Source organism: Amblyraja radiata, chromosome 18 (assembly GCF_010909765.2).
Source record: "Amblyraja radiata isolate CabotCenter1 chromosome 18, sAmbRad1.1.pri, whole genome shotgun sequence".
Taxonomy (NCBI): Eukaryota; Metazoa; Chordata; class Chondrichthyes; order Rajiformes; family Rajidae; genus Amblyraja; species Amblyraja radiata.
The window spans coordinates 43,943,585-43,962,544 of record NC_045973.1 but is presented as its reverse complement, the minus strand read 5'-3'; positions in this window follow the sequence as shown (position 1 = coordinate 43,962,544).

The window sequence follows — 18,960 nt, the reverse complement described above, 5'->3', positions numbered from 1 at the left end:
AGGGAAACTTTTTTCAATCTCTTTCCTCGATGGAGATGCGATTTTTTTTGGTATCGTATCTCCGTCCCCATTGCGGCCTAACATCATGGAGTGGCGCGGCCTTTCCTGGAGACCGACCCGGCGCTTCAACCGCAGGCGCGGTGGACTTTAACATTGTGGAGCCCGCGTTCCCTGGTTAGAGCGATTTGGGACCTCCAAGCCACGGAGAGTTTCAACCATCCCGACGAGGGAGTTTCGGTCACCCCAAAGCGGATCGCCAGCTGCAGGAGCTATGATGGCCCCAACTGCGGATGCTTCGACAGCCCCGACCGTGGGAGAAGATTGGACTTTATTAACTTCCATCACAGTGAGGAATGGTGGGAGCCTTGTGGTGGTTGTTTGTGTTAACTTTTATTTTATGTGGCTGTGTGCCTTATTGTTTTTCACATAGTATGGCTGTATGGTCAATCAAAGTTCACTGTAACTTAATTGGTACATGTAACAATAAACTGACCTCGAAACCTCAACTCTTTTGAATGCATCCAGTGAATCGGCCTCCACTGCCTTCTGAGGCAGAGAAATCCACAGATTCACAACTCTGTGTGAAAAGGTTTTTCCTCATCTCAGTTCTAAATGGCCTACCCCTTATTCTTAAACTGTGGCCCCTGGTTCTGGACTGCCCCAACATGTTTCCTGCATCAAGCTTGTCCAATCCTTTAATAATTGTATATGTTTCTATAAGAGACCCTCTCATCCTTCTAAATTCCAGTGAATACATGCCCAGTCGTTCCATTCTTTCAAAATATGACAGTCCCGCCATCCCAGGAATTAACCTGGCGAACCTACGCTGCACTCCCTCAATAGCAAGAATAGTTTTACACACCATGGCCATGAGTTCACCAAAATTACATGCAATTATTGTAAGATTTCCTTGCTTTAGAACACCAGCCCTCTTCCAGCAAAGGCAAATGTTTGACTGCCAGGATGTTGACTTTCTATATTTCTTATTATAAGCGGATGCAGTTCCATCTACATCCAGGCCCTTCTACATTCACAGATAGGCTCTACCTAAGATGGACACAAAATGCTGGAGTAACTCAGCGGGATAGGCAGCATCTCTGAAGAAGTGTCTCGACCCGAAACGTCACCCATTCCTTCTCCCCAGAGATGCTGCCTGTCCCGCTGAGTTACTGCAGCTTTTTGTGTCGATCTTAGGTTTAATCCAGCATCTGCAGTTCCTTCCTACACAGTAACTCACTGGGACAGGCAGCTTCTTTGGAGAGAAGGAATGAGTGCCGTTTCTGGTCGAGACCCTTCTTCAGTCAGGCGAGAGGGAGACAGAGAAATGGAAGGGTATGGTGTGAAAACGACAGATCAAGGAAATGTAAAATGGTTCATTGTTAGCTGAGGGGAAGGTGACAAGGAGGAATACAATCAGTAAAATTAATCAGGAGGACGGTGAAACTAGTCGGGGAGTTAAACTAGGATGGGAGAAGGATGGAGAGCAAGAGTTATTTGAAGTTAGAGAAATCAATATTCATACCAGTAAGCTGCCCAAGCATAATATGAGATGCTGTTCCTCCTATTTGTGTTGGGCCTCACTCTGACAGTGGAGAGGGCTCGGGACAGAAAGGTCAGTGTGGGAATGGGAAGAGGGAGTTAAATTGTTTAACAAACGCGAGATTGCGTAGGCAGAGGCTCTACCTGGGTGATAAGTACTGATGTCAGGACTCTACTGCAGTGGGCTGGGTTCTCCCACTCCCACCAACTCAGGCCTCTCTCTCAGCCACCCCTGGGGTATCTGTCTTCCGTCTCTCACACCCTAGGCTTCTCTGGCCTTGATCTCCACAGCCTCTGGAGCTCCTGTCCTCCCTTTCGCCCATCGCTGTGGCTTGCTCTCAGCCTGCTCAACCCTGCCTGCCAAACCAATCATGTCTGTAGATAAACACGAAATGCCGGAGTAACTCCAGTCTGAAGAAGGGTCTCGAACCGAAACGTCACCTATTCCTTCTCTCCAGAGATGCTGCCTGTCCCGCTGAGCTACTCCAGCATTTTGTGTCTACCTTCAATATACTCAGGTGCATACATTAAAACAAAATAATGGTTACCAGAGTTAAATGCTCCACTAACAAGTTTAATAGCGTGATTATTTTCAACGAAGAATGTGCTCATGTAATAGAAATGACTTTTCCCACCAGAATTCCCACCAGTTGTTTATCCCTGTTTTGTAAAATTTATGTATAATAATGGATTGTACAGGCTCGATGCAGGAAAATTGTTCCCGATGTTGGGGGAGTCCAGACCAGGGGTGGTGTGGATGATGTAGGGGGGTGAAATGTGAGTAAGGTGGCGAACAAATCCTAGCAATACAGGGTACCGTTTTTGCACAAATTTAATTACAACGAAGACCAGAAGTGGTCAAGATGAGAGTTTTAGTAACAATATAGAAAATAGATAGATTATCTTCCAAGATGGTGTCCAACCCAGGCGACCATTTGCGTGATAGCCACAGAAGTAGACCTACAAACTCATACATATATTACAATCGCTCCACACTCTGAAATCTCTATTCCTACAGCAACATTTATTACTCTAACTATAATCTTCTATCTGTACACTATAAATGGCTCAATTGTAATCATGTGTTGTCTTTCTGCTGACTGGATAGCAGCAACAAAAAGCTTTTCATTGTACCTCGGTACACGTGACAATAAACTAAACTGAACTGAACAGTGATCTTTCAATGAGATCTCCTCTCATTCCTCCTACAATCTGGAGAAGGCCATCCCCGTCTACTTGGGCCCGTAAAAGGCAAACCCGCCATCTCTGAAACAGGTCTAGTAAGTTTTAGCTCTACACGCTTAAAGTCAGGTAAAGAGAAACTAAAGGGGCCGCACCCAATTGGGCGATCTATTTGGTGAGTTTGGAAGAATTTAGGAGAGTTTGAAAAAATGTCATGTTGAAGACCTCCTTCGACTATGTTGAAGACCTCCTTCGACTATGTTGAAGACCAGCTTCAACTAGCTACGACAAACTTCGGGAAAATTGGACACTGAATAGTGGAGAGTGAAGACGACCTCCTTCGATCTCCTTCGACCTTCCTTCGACTATGATGAAGACTATCTACGACTACCTTCGACTACCCTCGATTACCTACGACTAACATGCCAACCTACTACAACTAAACCTACGAGTAAAAAAAGTATCTATTTTTTTCCATGGCGACCTTTTTTTACTCGCGGGCATTTTTTAACATATTGAAAAAAACGCCGCGACGCAGTAGAGGCCTCGAGTACGCGGAGAGAGAGTTAGGAAGACCTCCCATGACCTCGTGCCGACCATGCTGCGAGTATTAGTCGAGGGCAAACTGGCCAGAACTCACGGATTAGTTCGCCCAAGTGGGACAGGCCTTTAAGGAGACACAACTGTAAACTGTAATGAGGTATGTCAAACGTTTTGAACTCCGTTTTGCACAATGCCCCATTGATATTCCATTAATTGGTAACTTTAAGTCTGAATTTAATAGGGTGGCACGGTGGTGCAGCGGTAGAGTTGCTGCCTTACAGCACCAGAGACCTGCGTTCCATCCTGACCATTGGTGCTATCTGTACGGAGTTTATACGTTCTCCCCATGACCTGCTTGCGTTTTCTCCGGGAGCTCCGGTTTCCAACAACCACTCCAAAGACGTGCAAGTTTGTAAGTTACTTGACTTGGTATAATTGTAAATTGTCTATAGTGTGTGTCGACTGGGTTAATGTGCAGAGATCGCTTGTTGGCGCAGAGTCGGTGGGCCAAAAGGCCTGTTTCCATGCTATATCCCCAAACTAAACTAAACTAATCTGTTAAAGGCATTAAGGGATATGGGATGAAAGCAAGTAAATGGAGTCAGGTTGGATGGTTGACATTCAATGTGATCATGACTGATCATCCAAATCAGTATACCGTTCCTGCCTTCTCCCCATATCCCTCGACTCCGCTATTTTAAGAGCCCTATCAAGCTCTCTCTTGAAAGTAGAAAACGTACATATAGAAACTTATAGAGACTTACAAAATTATTAAGGGGTTGGACAGGCTAGATGCAGGAAGATTATTCACGATGTTGGGGAAGTCCAGAACTATGGGTCACAGTTTAAGGATAAGAGGGAAGTCTTTTAGGACCGAGATGAGAAAATCTTTTTTTACACAGAGAGTGGTGAATCTGTGGAATTCTCTGCCACAGAAGGTAGTTGAGGCCAGTTCATTGGCTATATTTAAGAGTGAGTTAGATGTGGCCCTTGTGGCTAAATGGATCAGGGGGTATGGAGAGAAGATAGGGATGGGATACTGAGTTGGATGATCAGCCATGATCATATTGAATGGCGGTGCAGGCTCGAAGGGCCGAATGGCCTACTCCTGCACTTTTTTCTATGTTTCTATGTTTCTAAGTATCCAGAGAACCCGCCTCCACCGCCCTTTGAGGCAGAGAATTCCACACTCACAATGCTCTGTGTGAAAAAGTGTTTCCTCATCTCCGTTCTAAATGCCTTACTCCTTATTCTAAAGGGGTAAGGCAGTTAAGATCATGTATATTCATATAATTATATAAGCCATGTTCATAAGGTCATAAGGAATAGGAGTGGAATTAGGCCATTCGGCCCATCAAGTCTACTCTGCCATTCAATCATGGCTGATCTATCTCTCCCTCATAACCCCATTCTCTTGCCTTCTCCCCATAACCTCTGACACCCGTACTAATCAATAATCTATTTATCTCTGCCATAAAAAATATCCACACCTGGCCTCCACAGCCTTCTGTGGCAAAGAATTCCACAGATTCACCACCTTCTGACTAAATAAATTTCTCCTGAAAGAACGTCCTTTAATTCTGAGGTTATGACCTCTAGTCCTAGACTCTCCCACTGGTGGAAACAACCTCTCCACATCCACTCTATTCAAGCCTTACACTATTCTCTATATTTCAATGAGGTCCCCCATCATTCTTCTAAACTCCAGCGAGTACAGGCCCAGTGCCGGCAAATGCTTATCATAGGTTAACCTACACATTCCTGGGATCATACTTGTAAATTACCTCTGGACCCTCTTTACTACAGATTCGACTTGCAGATGAACTTTTTAAGAATCCTGCACCGACATTCCCAAGTCCCTGTTTCTGGAATCTCACCCCATTTAGAAATGCATGACTCCACACTGCTGCACTATATTCCATCAGCCTCTTCTCTGCCCACTGTCCCACCTATTTTCGTATCATCCGCATACTTTGCTAAAAAGCCTTCAATCCCCTCGTCCAAATCATTAATATTCAACGTGAAGGGTAGCGGCCCCAGCACCGACCCCTGCGGAACTCCACTAGTCACTGGCAGCCAACCAGAAAAAGCCCCCTTTATTGCCACTCTTTGTCTTCTGCCATCCAGCCAACCTGCTATCCGTGCTAGTATCTGTCCTTTGATACCATGGGCTCTCATCTTCCTAAGCAACCTAACGTGTGGCACCTTATCAAAGGCCTTCTGAACATCTATGTAAACAACATCTACTGACTCTCCCTTGTCTGACCTGCTATTTACTTCTTCAAAGAATTCCAGCAACTTTGTCAAGCAAGACCACCCCTTCACAAAGCCAAGCTGACTTTGGCCTATTTTATCGTGAGCATCTTACAGTATATAAGCCATGCATTTTATATAAGCGATATAGGAGGAATACAACTGAGAGTTGGAGAAAGCTACATAGTCAGGAGATGAATCGTGTACTACACTAAGTCCTCGCACATTAATCTTACACAGTGGGGAACTTTTCAAAGAGCGAGTGGTGTAGTAACAGTGTATTTCCAGAAGCAGCAGATGCGTGGTAAATGTGGCTTCCTTTACGCACTTTGCTGGATAACACAGAAACAGCATCTTAGACCATGCAGGTGAGATTCAAATAACATGCTTTGGGGCATTGGTTTCTACGAAGCAAAGGAGTTCTGACATGCTACCATAAACAGAGTGCAGAGATGATGAAAGACTTCTGATTATTGGGTAGAGTGAGCATTTCCACTTATCGTAGACAGAAAGAGGGGAGCAGTCATCCTCATTATCAGGAAAGATTGGATATTTATTTCACAATTTTGCAAAATAATTGCTTTGCAACTGGCAAGAACTCATTGGACTGCACTATCTGTTTCTGTGCCAAGTATCTAATTGAATTTGACCCTTTTTAATTCGTTATTCAGGATGAAAGATAATCTCCCATTATGGGAGATAATGCAATTAGTTTTTACAGGCTTCCAGCTTTATAGTTTTCTTTATTGCATCTGGAAGCGTATTCCAGATGTTGATCGCCCTGTATGAAGAAGAACATTACCCAAATCATTGACTTGGTATAATTGTAAATTGTCTATAGTGTGTGTCGACTGGGTTAATGTGCAGAGATCGCTTGTTGGCGCAGAGTCGGTGGGCCAAAAGGCCTGTTTCCATGCTATATCACCAAACTAAACTAAACTAATCTGTTAAAGGCATTAAGGGATATGGGATGAAAGCAAGTAAATGGAGTCAGGTTGGATGGTTGACATTCAATGTGATCATGACTGATCATCCACAATCAGTATACCGTTCCTGCCTTCTCCCCATATCCTTCGACTCCGCTATTTTAAGAGCCCTATCAAGCTCTCTCTTGAAAGTAGAAACTTACATATAGAAACTTATAGAGACTTACAAAATTCTTAAGGGGTTGGACAGGCTAGATGCAGGAAGATTATTCCTGATGTTGGGGAAGTCCAAAACTATGGGTCACAGTTTAAGGATAAGAGGGAAGTCTTTTAGGACCGAGATGAGAAAATCTTTTTTTACACAGAGTGGTGAATCTGTGGAATTCTCTGCCACAGAAGGTAGTTGCGGCCAGTTCATTGGCTATATTTAAGAGTGAGTTAGATGTGGCCCTTGTGGCTAAAGGGATCAGGGGGTATGGAGAGAAGATAGGGATACTGAGTTGGATGATCAGCCATGATCATATTGAATGGCGGTGCAGGCTCGAAGGGCCGAATGGCCTACTCCTGCACCTATTTTCTATGTTTCTATGTTTCTAAATATCCAGAGAACCCGCCTCCACCGCCCTTTGAGGCAGAGAATTCCACACTCACAATGCTCTGTGTGAAAAAGTGTTTCCTCATCTCCGTTCTAAATGCCTTACTCCTTATTCTAAAGGGGTAAGGCAGTTAAGATCATGTATATTCATATAATTATATAAGCCATGTTCATAAGGTCATAAGGAATAGGAGTGGAATTAGGCCATTCGGCCCATTAAGTCTACTCTGCCATTCAATCATGGCTGATCTATCTCTCCCTCATAACCCCATTCTCTTGCCTTCTCCCCATAACCTCTGACACCCGTACTAATCAATAATCTATTTATCTCTGCCATAAAAACTATCTACTTACCTGGCCTCCACAGCCTTCTGTGGCAAAGAATTCCACAGATTCACCACCTTCTGACTAAATAAATTTCTCCTGAAAGAACGTCCTTTAATTCTGAGGTTATGACCTCTAGTCCTAGACTCTCCCATGAGTGGAAACAACCTCTCCACATCCACTCTATTCAAGCCTTTCACTATTCTCTATATTTCAATGAGGTCCCCCATCATTCTTCTAAACTCCAGCGAGTACAGGCCCAGTGTCGACAAATGCTTATCATAGGTTAACCTACTCATTCCTGGGATCATACTTGTAAATTACCTCTGGACCCTCTTTACTACAGATTCGACTTGCAGATGAACTTTTTAAGAATCCTGCACAGACATTCCCAAGTCCCTGTTTCTGGAATCTCACCCCATTTAGAAAATAATCTACGCCTTTATTCCTACTACCAAAATGCATGACTCCACACTGCTGCACTATATTCCATCAGCCTCTTCTCTGCCCACTGTCCCACCTATTTTCGTATCATCCGCATACTTTGCTAAAAAGCCTTCAATCCCCTCGTCCAAATCATTAATATGCAACGTGAAGGGTAGCGGCCCCAGCACCGACCCCTGCGGAACTCCGCTAGTCACTGGCAGCCAACCAGAAAAAGCCCCCATTATTGCCACTCTTTGTCTTCTGCCATCCAGCCAACCTGCTCTCCGTGCTAGTATCTGTCCTTTGATAGCATGGGCTCTCATCTTCCTAAGCAACCTAACGTGTGGCACCTTATCAAAGGCTTTCTGAATATCTATGTAAACAACATCTACTGACTCTCCCTTGTCTGACCTGCTATTTACTTCTTCAATGAATTCCAGCAACTTTGTCAAGCAAGACCACCCCTTCACAAAGCCAAGCTCACTTTGGCCTATTTTATCGTGAGCATCTTACAGTATATAAGCCATGCATTTTATATAAGCGATATAGGAGGAATACAACTGAGAGCTGGGGAAAGATACATAGTCAGGAGATGAATCGTGTACTACACTAAATCCTCGCACATTAATCTTACACAGTGGGGACCTTTTCAAAGAGCGAGTGGTGTAGTAACAGTGTATTTCCAGAAGCAGCAGATGCGTGGTAAATGTGGCTTCCTTTACGCACTTTGCTGGATAACACAGAAACAGCATCTTAGACCATGCAGGTGAGATTCAAATAACATGCTTTGGGGCATTGGTTTCTACGAAGCAAAGGAGTTCTGACATGCTACCACAAACAGAGTGCAGAGATGATGAAAGACTTCTGATTATTGGGTAGAGTGAGCATTTCCAGTTATCGTAGACAGAAAGAGGGGAGCAGTCATCCTCATTATCAGGAAAGATTGGATATTTATTTCACAATTTTGCAAAATAATTACTTTGCAACTGGCAAGAACTCATTGGACTGCACTATCTGTTTCTGTGCCAAGTATCTAATTGAATTTGACCCTTTTTAATTCGTTATTCAGGATGAAAGATAATCTCCCATTATGGGAGATAATGCAATTAGTTTTTACAGGCTTCCAGCTTTATAGTTTTCTTTATTGCATCTGGAAGCGTATTCCAGATGTTGATCGCCCTGTATGAAGAAGAACATTACCCAAATCATTCCAAAATGGATTGTTTATGGAATTAATCTATGTCCTTTTCTCTCATTCTCATGGACTCATGTAAAGTAATGCTATAAATTTATATTTTAATTGTCATTAAGTCGGGCCTCCGTAGAGGCAACTGTGGAGGCCTCAATAGGCCTGACTATGGGAGAACTGGGGATGGGGACTGGACATTGTGCCTTCCCCCACAGTGGTAACCATTGTGGGGGGATGTTTTTTTTTGTGTGTAAATGATTATTTTATTCTGTGTCCAAGATGGCTGCCGGAAGGGAGAGTGTACGCTGGCGCGCTTTAGCTGCCGCTGCTCTCTCTTCATATTGTGTTTTTGATTTTTGTCTTTGGATTGAATTCTGTCTTTAATTTGTGTACTGGTGATGTCTTTACTATTTATTTCATTCCGCTTACATGTTTTTACTCTATTTGCTAAATTTTGTAAGGTGTCCTTGAGACTCTTGAAAGGCGCCCATAAATAAAATGTATTATTATTATTATTATTATTGTCTACCTCTATAAAGCCTCCTGCCACAGCTCAGTTCCACTGTGAAAGACCAGTGTTCCTAATGCCCCCGTCCCACTTAGGAAACCTGAACAGAAACCTCTGGAGACTTTGCGCCCCACACAAGGTTTCCGTGCGGTTCCCGGAGGTTGCAGTGTTTGCCGGAGGTTGCAGGTAGTGGAAGCAGGTTGGGAGACTGACAAAAACCTCCGGGAACTGCACGGAAACCTTGGGTGGGGCGCAAAGTCTCCAGAGGTTTCCGTTCAGGTTTCCTAAGTGGGACAGGGGCATTAAGCTGTTCCTCTTATTTCTGAGCTTTATTTCATTTCACCATTGCCATCAGGAAGAAGGTACAGGAGCCTGAAAACTGTAATGTCCAGGTTCAGGAACAGCTTCTTCCCTACAGCCATCAGGCTATTAAACACAACAATGATTAAGCTTTGAGCTCTAAATGGCAAAATACTATATTATTATTGTACTATCTATATAACTAAAAGTTTCATCTTGACCACTTCCTGTCTGCGCTGTATATTGATTTTAGGAAAAACGCTACCCTATATCGCTATGATTTTTGGCCATCTTACTCACAGTTCTCCTCCGCTGAGGCAGCCCTGAGGATTTTTCTAATCGATGAAAAATAAAAAAGTTATGAATGCTTAAAAAATCCTGAGATCAGCTGATTGGTCATCTCGCCTGTCAATCACCATGATGAAGGTAACACCCCTTCTAGTGGGGGTGTGGGGGGGGGGGGGCAGGACTATAAAGCCTCGGATGCCTGGATGTGAATCAGTCACTCTGGAAGATCAAGAGGGAAAAACCACAACTGTGATTCTACTGTGAGCCAACTGAACTGTGAGTCTGCAATGTACTTGCAATAAATGATTTGTTAGCCCTTAATGAAAATGAAATGAGTTGTTTGGCCTGCCCTGTGCTTGAAACTGAAATGGCAATGGAAATGAAATGAAATGAAAATGAGATGATTTGTTTGGCCTGCCCTGTGCTTGAAACGGAAAAGAAATTGGTAATGAAATTAGTTGTTTGGCCTGCCCGAAACCATTCATTTTGGCCCACAAGGCCCCTATTAGCCGAGAAACCAGTCCTTTTTGCCCAAAATGCCCGTGTTAGCCCAGGAATAGCATTTTGGCCCAAAAGGCCCATGCCAGTCCAGGAAAAGTCCAGAAAAAGTGCCCTTCACTAAGATTTCACTCAGATTATTTTTTAAAGAGTCCCTTCAGCCCATCAGGCCTGTACGAGCCCAGGAGGAGTGCCTTCGGCCCATCAATAAGTATTCCCCCTGCAAATATTAAACCTCACCCCAGTATTTTTCTCCTCCCCTTCATTGGCTCCCTGTGAGATCCAGGCCAGGATAGATTTCCTCCTTCATTGCTGTGATCTGCAGAAAAATATGAAAAATGTCTAAAATTGATTCTCCACCCTCTCCCCCTTCTCTCTCACAGAGTCTCTCACCTGTTTTGGGCAAAATTTCTGGCAGTTTCTGAGCTGCCAGCCCACCAGGCCTGAGTGACTGAGCAGCCACCCCACTGGGCCTGAGTGACTGAGCTGCCCCCCAGCCAGGCCTGAGTGGCTGAGCTGCCAGCCCACCAGGCCTGAGTGACTGGGCTGCCAGCCCAACAAGCCTGAGTGACTGAGCTGTCAGCCACCAGGCCTGACTGACTGAGCTGCCAGCCCATCAGGTCTGCGTGACTGAGCTGCCAGCCCACCAGGCCTGAGTGACTGAGCTGCCAGACTACCAGGCCTGAGTGACTGAGCTGCCAGACTACCAGGCCTGAGTGACTGAGCAACCAGCCCACCAGGCCTGAGTGACTGAGCTGCCAGACTACCAGGCCTGAGTGACTGAGCTGCCAGCCCATCAGGCCTGAGTGACTGAGCTGCCAGCCCACCAGGCCTGAGTGAGTGAGCTGCCAGCCCATCAGGCCTGAGTGACTGCGCTGCCAGCCCACCAGGCCTGAGTGACTGAGCTGCCAGCACAAGAATCTATTCGGCCCACAATGTCCATACTAGCCCTCTGGAAACCAGTCCCTTCAGCCCACAACACCCATAATAGCGCTCCAGAAAGCCCCCCCCCCCCCCCCTCCACTGGCCACCAATATTGGAATTGTTGGAGAGGTGCAATATTGCGTTGGGGGACCAGCCCTCCCGTGTGAACATGGGACCTAACAGGTCCCACTTAGCCTAGTATTTATTTATTGAACTTTTTCTTTTATTTCCTCTTCCCCGTTATGTACTTTGTTTACATATTCACACATTCTGTTGTGCTGCAGCAAGTAAGAATTTCATTGTCCCATCCGGGACATATGACAATAAAACACTCTTGACTCTTGACTCTCTACTTTGAAAAATTGTTAACCTCTTATCTCTTCTCTGCACGGCCCTGAAAAGCTTTGGACGTGTGCTAACCAGTCAGTAGGAAGACAATACGTCGATTGTAATCATGCATTGTCTTTCTGCTGACTGGTTAGCACGCAACAGAAGCTTTTCACTGTACCTCGGTACACGTGACAATAAACTAAACTGAAACTGCCTTTAATACTCAGGGCCCAGTGAGCTGAAGTGTCTTCCATTGGGGGCAATGTTTCTACAGTGAAGTGCAGGTCAGTTCCACCAGCACCCTGCAACATGGAAGTGTGCAACATGCTGGTGGTCAGATATTCACAGGTCTGGTCTCCAACTTTGCCCTGGATTTGGCACAGAATTTAAAGATAGTTGAGAGATCGAATACGCATCAAAATCTGGCCCTCTGCTTCGTGGAAGTCATAATCTGACCTATTTATTTACATGGGGATGACCAATCGTCATTAAAACGGTTCATTAATGAGTTTCTTTTTTAATTGTCAACTCACTCACGAGGTCTACATGTTATTATTATTATTATTATTATTATTATTATTATTATTATTATTGCTTTATTTATATAGCACATTTTAAGTCAACTTGCATTGACACCAAAGTGCTTTACATAAATTAAATAATAAATTTACATACAAACCATAGAAAAAGGTTAAAAATAAATAAAGAAAGAAAATGGACACAACACATTATAGAATTCAACACAAACATCCCCCCACAACAGAATCAAAAATGTCCACTGTGGGGAAAGGCAGCAGAAAGTTAAGTCCTCTTCCTCTGAAACACCCGAGGTCGGGGCCCATTTGTGGCCTTGCAGCCAGTCCGATGATTTTCAGGGCACTCTTGCCGTGAAGATGGAACACTGGCGTCGGGTGAAACAATTCCTCAAGCGGCTTGGAAAGTCTGGAACGGCTGCCTCCTCCCCGGAGACCGGAGACCGGGGCACTCGTAGACTTCAGGCCGCGCCGGTTGGAGCTCCGACCCCGGCGAACTCGATCCCTGGCTCCGCGGCGCTCCAAATCCAGCGCCGCCCGCGGCCGGACGCCCGCAGCCCCAGCTCCGCGATGTTTGGATCGACGGCCACAGCGCTCCGGAGCTTACCGCACGGCGACCCGGCAAGGCATCGCCCGCTCCGTGGCTCCGCTCCGTGATGGTGTCCTTGCGCTGCGCCGCCGCCGAAGCTGTAGTCCCGGCCGGTCTCGACAGGAAACGCCGCTCCATTCTCGATGGTAGGCCGTGAGGACGGGGCGAAGAAGCAGCTCGGAGGGAAGCAGCCTCTCCGACCAGGTAGGGGACTAAGAATTAAAGTTTCCCCCTTCCCCACCCCCACCCACCACATAAAAGACCTCCATTGACATTTTGGACAGGACTTAAAATAAAAAAAAGTGAAGAGAGGGACTGCGGGCAGGCTGCCATACACAGACGGCGCCCACTCCCGCACATCCGCCAATTGGTTATGAATTTTTTTTAACACATTTTTTATTTCTTTGATTAATCAAATATATTAGACATATCTAGCTGTCTCCAATCATGAGAGACATTTCGTGGTCAATAAAAAGCTCTTCTTATATGAGCTGCCAGACACCATTGGAACAGCCCAAGGCATCTTCCTGGCAGAGATTCACTCACTCTACCCCATTGAGGACATTGGACTTTGTTTAAGGAACTCACGCTGAGAACTATATTCTGGTCTCTGTATCGTCCTCATCGTACTACCTAATGTAATTGACCTTGAAATGTTTGTATCTAATGTATGGTATATCTGATCTGTTTGGATAGCAAGTAAAAACAAAGCACTTAAGTGCACCTTGGTACATGACAATAATAAACCTAAAGCTAAGCCTAAATCTCCTCATATACCAGTCGTCCAGCCACGATGGCCAAACCAGGGATAGCTCCATAAAATTGAGAGCTGGCAAAGATGAGTTTATCCACATGAAGAAGATTCTCGGCCCGAAACGTCACCCATTCCTTCTGTCCAGAGATGCTGCCTGTCCCGCTGAGTTACGCCTGCATTTTGTGTCTACCTGAAGACTGGATAGGCAGGTTTTATTCTCATTGCAAAGCATTGTCAGAGTTGAGGGGGTGACCTTATTGTGGTTAATAAAATAATGAGGGGCCTAGATAGGATATGTTGGAAGGAACGGAAGATGCTGGTTTATACCGAAGATAGACACAATGTGCTGGAGTGACTCAGCGGGTCAGGCAGCATCTCCGGAAAAAAGGAATGGGTGACGTTTTGGGTAGGAACACTTCTTCACACTCAAGAAGTCTGAAGAAGGGTTCCGACCCAAAGCATCACACATCCTTTTTCTCCAGAAATGCTGCCTGACCTGCTGAGTTACTCAGCAAATTGTGTCTATCTCAGATAGGGGAGTTTGTCAGAGTCTTTTTCCCAAGGCTAAACCCAGAGTGTACGGGTTTAAGGTGAGAGGGGAGAAATTCAAAGGGGATCCAAGGGGTACGTTTTTCCACACAAAGGTTGATAGTTATCTGGAATGAGCTGCCAGAGGTAGTGGAGGAGGCAGATGCAATTACATTTAAAAGGCGTTTGGACAGTAAAGGGCCTGTCCCACTTTCACGACCTAATTCACGACCTCTGCCGAGTTTGCCCTTGACTCATACTTGCAGCATGGTCGTCACGAGGTCGTGGGAGGTCGTAGCAGGTCGTGATGCTAGTCGTAGGTACTCGTGGCATCAAGAAGGTCGTGGCGTTTTTTTTTTGCCTGATGAAAAATGTCCACGAGTAAAAAAGGTCGTGAATTAGGTTGTGAAAGTGGGACAGGCTCTTTACTTGGATAAGAAAGGCATAGAATTATATGGGCGTAATGCAGCAAATGGGGCATGTTATTGTACTGTACTTGTCTATGTTTCTATGAACCATGAAGAAGTATGTATGTGAAGAAGATTTAAATTTCAGTTAATTTACATGTTATTAATTCATTGTGCTAAATTAAATATGTTAATTACTTTTTGTTTGCAGAGATTTTGTGTGTTTGTTTCATATTTAAAGTTAGAATAAAAATCTTATAGTAAATAATTTGTTGTTGTTCTTGTATATGTTTGAGTGTTTGTGAATGGAGACAGCTTTGACAGTCCATTTAGACGATGAGCAGAAATTAAAGAACAATGTTTTTTCTGGATTGGACTTGTAAATTTCACTATGTTTCCATTAACGATTGCTGGACCTGTGTTGAACCATGCCTCAACCATCGTGCCAGAAATGACTTCATGGACTAAGCAGTTACCTAAAGACTGACACGTGCTGGCTCTCGAGAAGGTTCAGAGGAGGTTTATAAAGATTAACCCAGGAATGAGTAGGTTAACCTATGATGAGCGTTTGTCTGCACTGGGCCTGTACTCGCTGGAGTTTAGAAGAATGAGGGGGACCTCATAGAAACATACAGAATAGTGAAAGGCTTGGATAGAGTGGCTGTTTCCATGTAGGAGAGTCTAGGACTAGAGGTCATAGCCTCAGAATTAAAGGACATTCTTTTAGGAAGAAGATGAGAAGACATTTCTCTGGTCAGAGTGTGGTGAATCTGTGGAATTCTTTGCCGCAGAAGGCTGTGGAGGCCGTCAGTGGATATTTTTAAGGCATAGATAGATAGATTCTTGATTAGTACAGGTGTCAGAGGTTATGAGGAGAAGGCAGCAGAATGGGGTGGGGAGGGAGAGATAGATCAGCCATGATTGAATGGCGGATTAGACTTGATGGGCTGAACGGCCAAATTCTAATCCTATCACCTTATGATACGTGGACCAGCAGCACAAGAGTGGGCAACCAGCTCCTCTCAGGAAATGTGTAGGAAGGAACTGCAGATGCTGGTTTAAACCGAAGATAGTCCCAAAACGCTAGAGTAACTCAGCGGGACAAGCAGCATCTCTGGAGAGAAGGAATGGGTGACGTTTCCAGTCGAGACCTTTCTCCAGTCCAGCATTTTGTGTCTATCCTCTCCGGAAATGTATGACCAATGAGTAACAAGTTGCACTTTAAGGGCCTGTCCCACAAGTATGCGACCTGCATGCGGCAAGCGCGACCTAAAGGGCCGGTCCCACCAGCATGCGCCTGCATGCGGCAAGCGCGACCTAACGTGGACGCTTGAGCCGTACGGCATGCGGCAAGCGCGACCAAACCAGAAGCGGGAGCCGCGCGGAGATCGAGTGAGTGACACGGTGTCATAGAAACATAGAAACATAGAAATTAGGTGCAGGAGTAGGCCATTCGGCCCTTCGAGCCTGCACCGCCATTCAATATGATCATGGCTGATCATCCAACTCAGTATCCCGTACCTGCCTTCTCTCCATACCCTCTGATCCCCTTAGCCACAAGGGCCACATCTAACTCCCTCTTAAATATAGCCAATGAACTGGCCTCGACTACCCTCTGTGGCAGGGAGTTCCAGAGTTTCACCACTCTCTGTGTGAAAAAAGTTCTTCTCATCTCGGTTTTAAAGGATTTCCCCCTTATCCTTAAGCTGTGACCCCTTGTCCTGGACTTCCCCAACATCGGGAGCAATCTTCCTGCATCTAGCCTGTCCAACCCCTTAAGAATTTTGTAAGTTTCTATAAGATCCCCTCTCAATCTCCTAAATTCTAGAGAGTATAAACCAAGTCTATCCAGTCTTTCTTCATAAGACAGTCCTGACATCCCAGGAATCAGTCTGGTTAACCTTCTCTGCACTCCCTCTATGGCAATAATGTCCTTCCTCAGATTTGGAGACCAAAACTGTACGCAATACTCCAGGTGTGGTCTCACCAAGACCCTGTACAACTGCAGTAGAACCTCCCTGCTCCTATACTCAAATCCTTTTGCTATGAAAGCTAACATACCATTCGCTTTCTTCACTGCCTGCTGCACCTGCATGCCCACTTTCAATGACTGGTGTACCATGACACCCAGGTCTCGCTGCATCTCCCCTTTTCCTAGTCGGCCACCATTTAGATAATAGTCTGCTTTCCTGTTTTTGCCACCAAAATGGAGAACCTCACATTTATCCACATTATACTGCATCTGCCAAACATTTGCCCACTCACCCAGCCTATCCAAGTCACCTTGCAGTCTCCTAGCATCCTCCTCACAGCTAACACTGCCCCCCAGCTTAGTGTCATCCGCAAACTTGGAGATATTGCCTTCAATTCCCTCATCCAGATCATTAATATATATTGTAAATAGCTGGGGTCCCAGCACGGAGCCTTGCGGTACCCCACTAGTCACTGCCTGCCATTGTGAAAAGGACCCGTTTACTCCTACTCTTTGCTTCCTGTTTGCCAGCCAGTTCTCTATCCACATCAATACTGAACCCCCAATGCCGTGTGCTTTAAGTTTGTAAACTAATCTCTTATGTGGGACCTTGTCGAAAGCCTTCTGGAAGTCCAGATACACCACATCCACTGGTTCTCCCCTATCCACGCTACTAGTTACATCCTCGAAGAATTCTATAAGATTCGTCAGACATGATTTACCTTTTGTAAATCCATGCTGACTTTGTCCAATGATTTCACCACTTTCCAAATGTGCTGCTATCCCATCTTTAATAACTGACTCTAGCAGTTTCCCCACTACCGATGTTAGACTAACTGGTCTGTAATTCCCCGTTTTCTCTCTCCCTCCCTTCTTAAAAAGTGGGGTTACGTTTGCTACCCGCCAACCCTCAGGAACTACTTCAGAATCTAAATACTCCAGTGTCGAGGCGGCTGCGGGCCGGCAGGCCATTGCCGCGGGGAATTTTTTAATACGGTCAGTTTTTCGGAGCCCCGCGCGATGTTTGGACCAGCTCTGCACAACTCCATACGGCTCCGACGATCGATGTGGGACCGGCCCCGCGAGGCCGTACGGCTCAAGCAACCACGTTAGGTCGCGCTTGCCGCATGCAGGTCGCATGCCCGTGGGACAGGCCCTTTAATCACGTTCCACAGGCATCAAGGGGCAGCAGATATTCAATTCAATTCAACTTTAATGTCATTGCACAAATACTGAGTATGGGTACAACGAAATGCAGTTTTGCGTCAGTCCGTAGTAGTGCAATATAGAAATTTAAAAAAAAAGAGGATACAGAATAATAAAAAATACAGAAAAATACAGAATAAACTCTGCAATTTGCGGAAATGTTAATCAATAAAAATTTGCAATCTACCAAAAGGCCATTTAACCACCAAAAAGTGTGTTGTAATTAATTAGAGTGTTGTGTATGGTTCTGGTGGGCACACAACAGGAATGATGTGGTATCGATAGAGAGAGTGCTGAGAAGATCTCTTAAGGTGTTGCCTGGAGTGGAGCAAGTTGAACGGTGGCTTTACTGATATTTATAAAATTGTGTGGGCCATGGATAGGATTGATAATTAGAATCTTTTTGCAAGGGTAACGATGTCTCGAACTAGAGAACAGTGATTTAAGGTGAGAGTGGGAAAATATAAAGGTGATCTGAGGGAGTACATATTTCACATGAAACAGTGGTCATCTGGAACAAGCAACAAGCTGCCAGAGGAGGTGGTGGAGACAGATACAAATGTAACATTGGAAATATATTTGGAGACTCACACTTTGATAGGAAAGGTGTAAATGTGTGACAGGCCTGATGCAGGCAAAAATGATTAGCGTGGATAAGCAGACAAAAATGCTGGAGAAACTCAGCGGGTGAGGCAGCATCTATGGAGAGAAAGAATAGGCGACATTTCGGGTTGAGACCCTTCTTCAGACTGATGTCGTGGGGGGGGGGGGGGGTTGGGAAAAAGAAAGGAAGAGGCGGAGATAGTAGGCTTGTGGGAGAGCTGGGAAGGGGAGGGGAAGGAGGGAGAACGCAAGGACTACCTGATATTGGAGAAGTCAATGTTCATACCGCTGGGGTGTAAACTACCCAAGCGAAATATGAGGTGCTGCTCCTTCAATTTGCACTGATCCTCACTCTGGCCATGGAGGAGGCCCATGACAGAAAGGTTGGATTCGGAATGCGAGGGGGAGTTGAAGTGCTGAGCCACCGGGAGATCAGGTTGGTCATTGTGAACTGAGCGGAGGTGTTGGGCGAAGATAAGCAGGTCAGTGTGGCCAGAGTGGGTAGCAAGAGTTTGTTTCTGTGCTGTATCTTTCCATTATTCC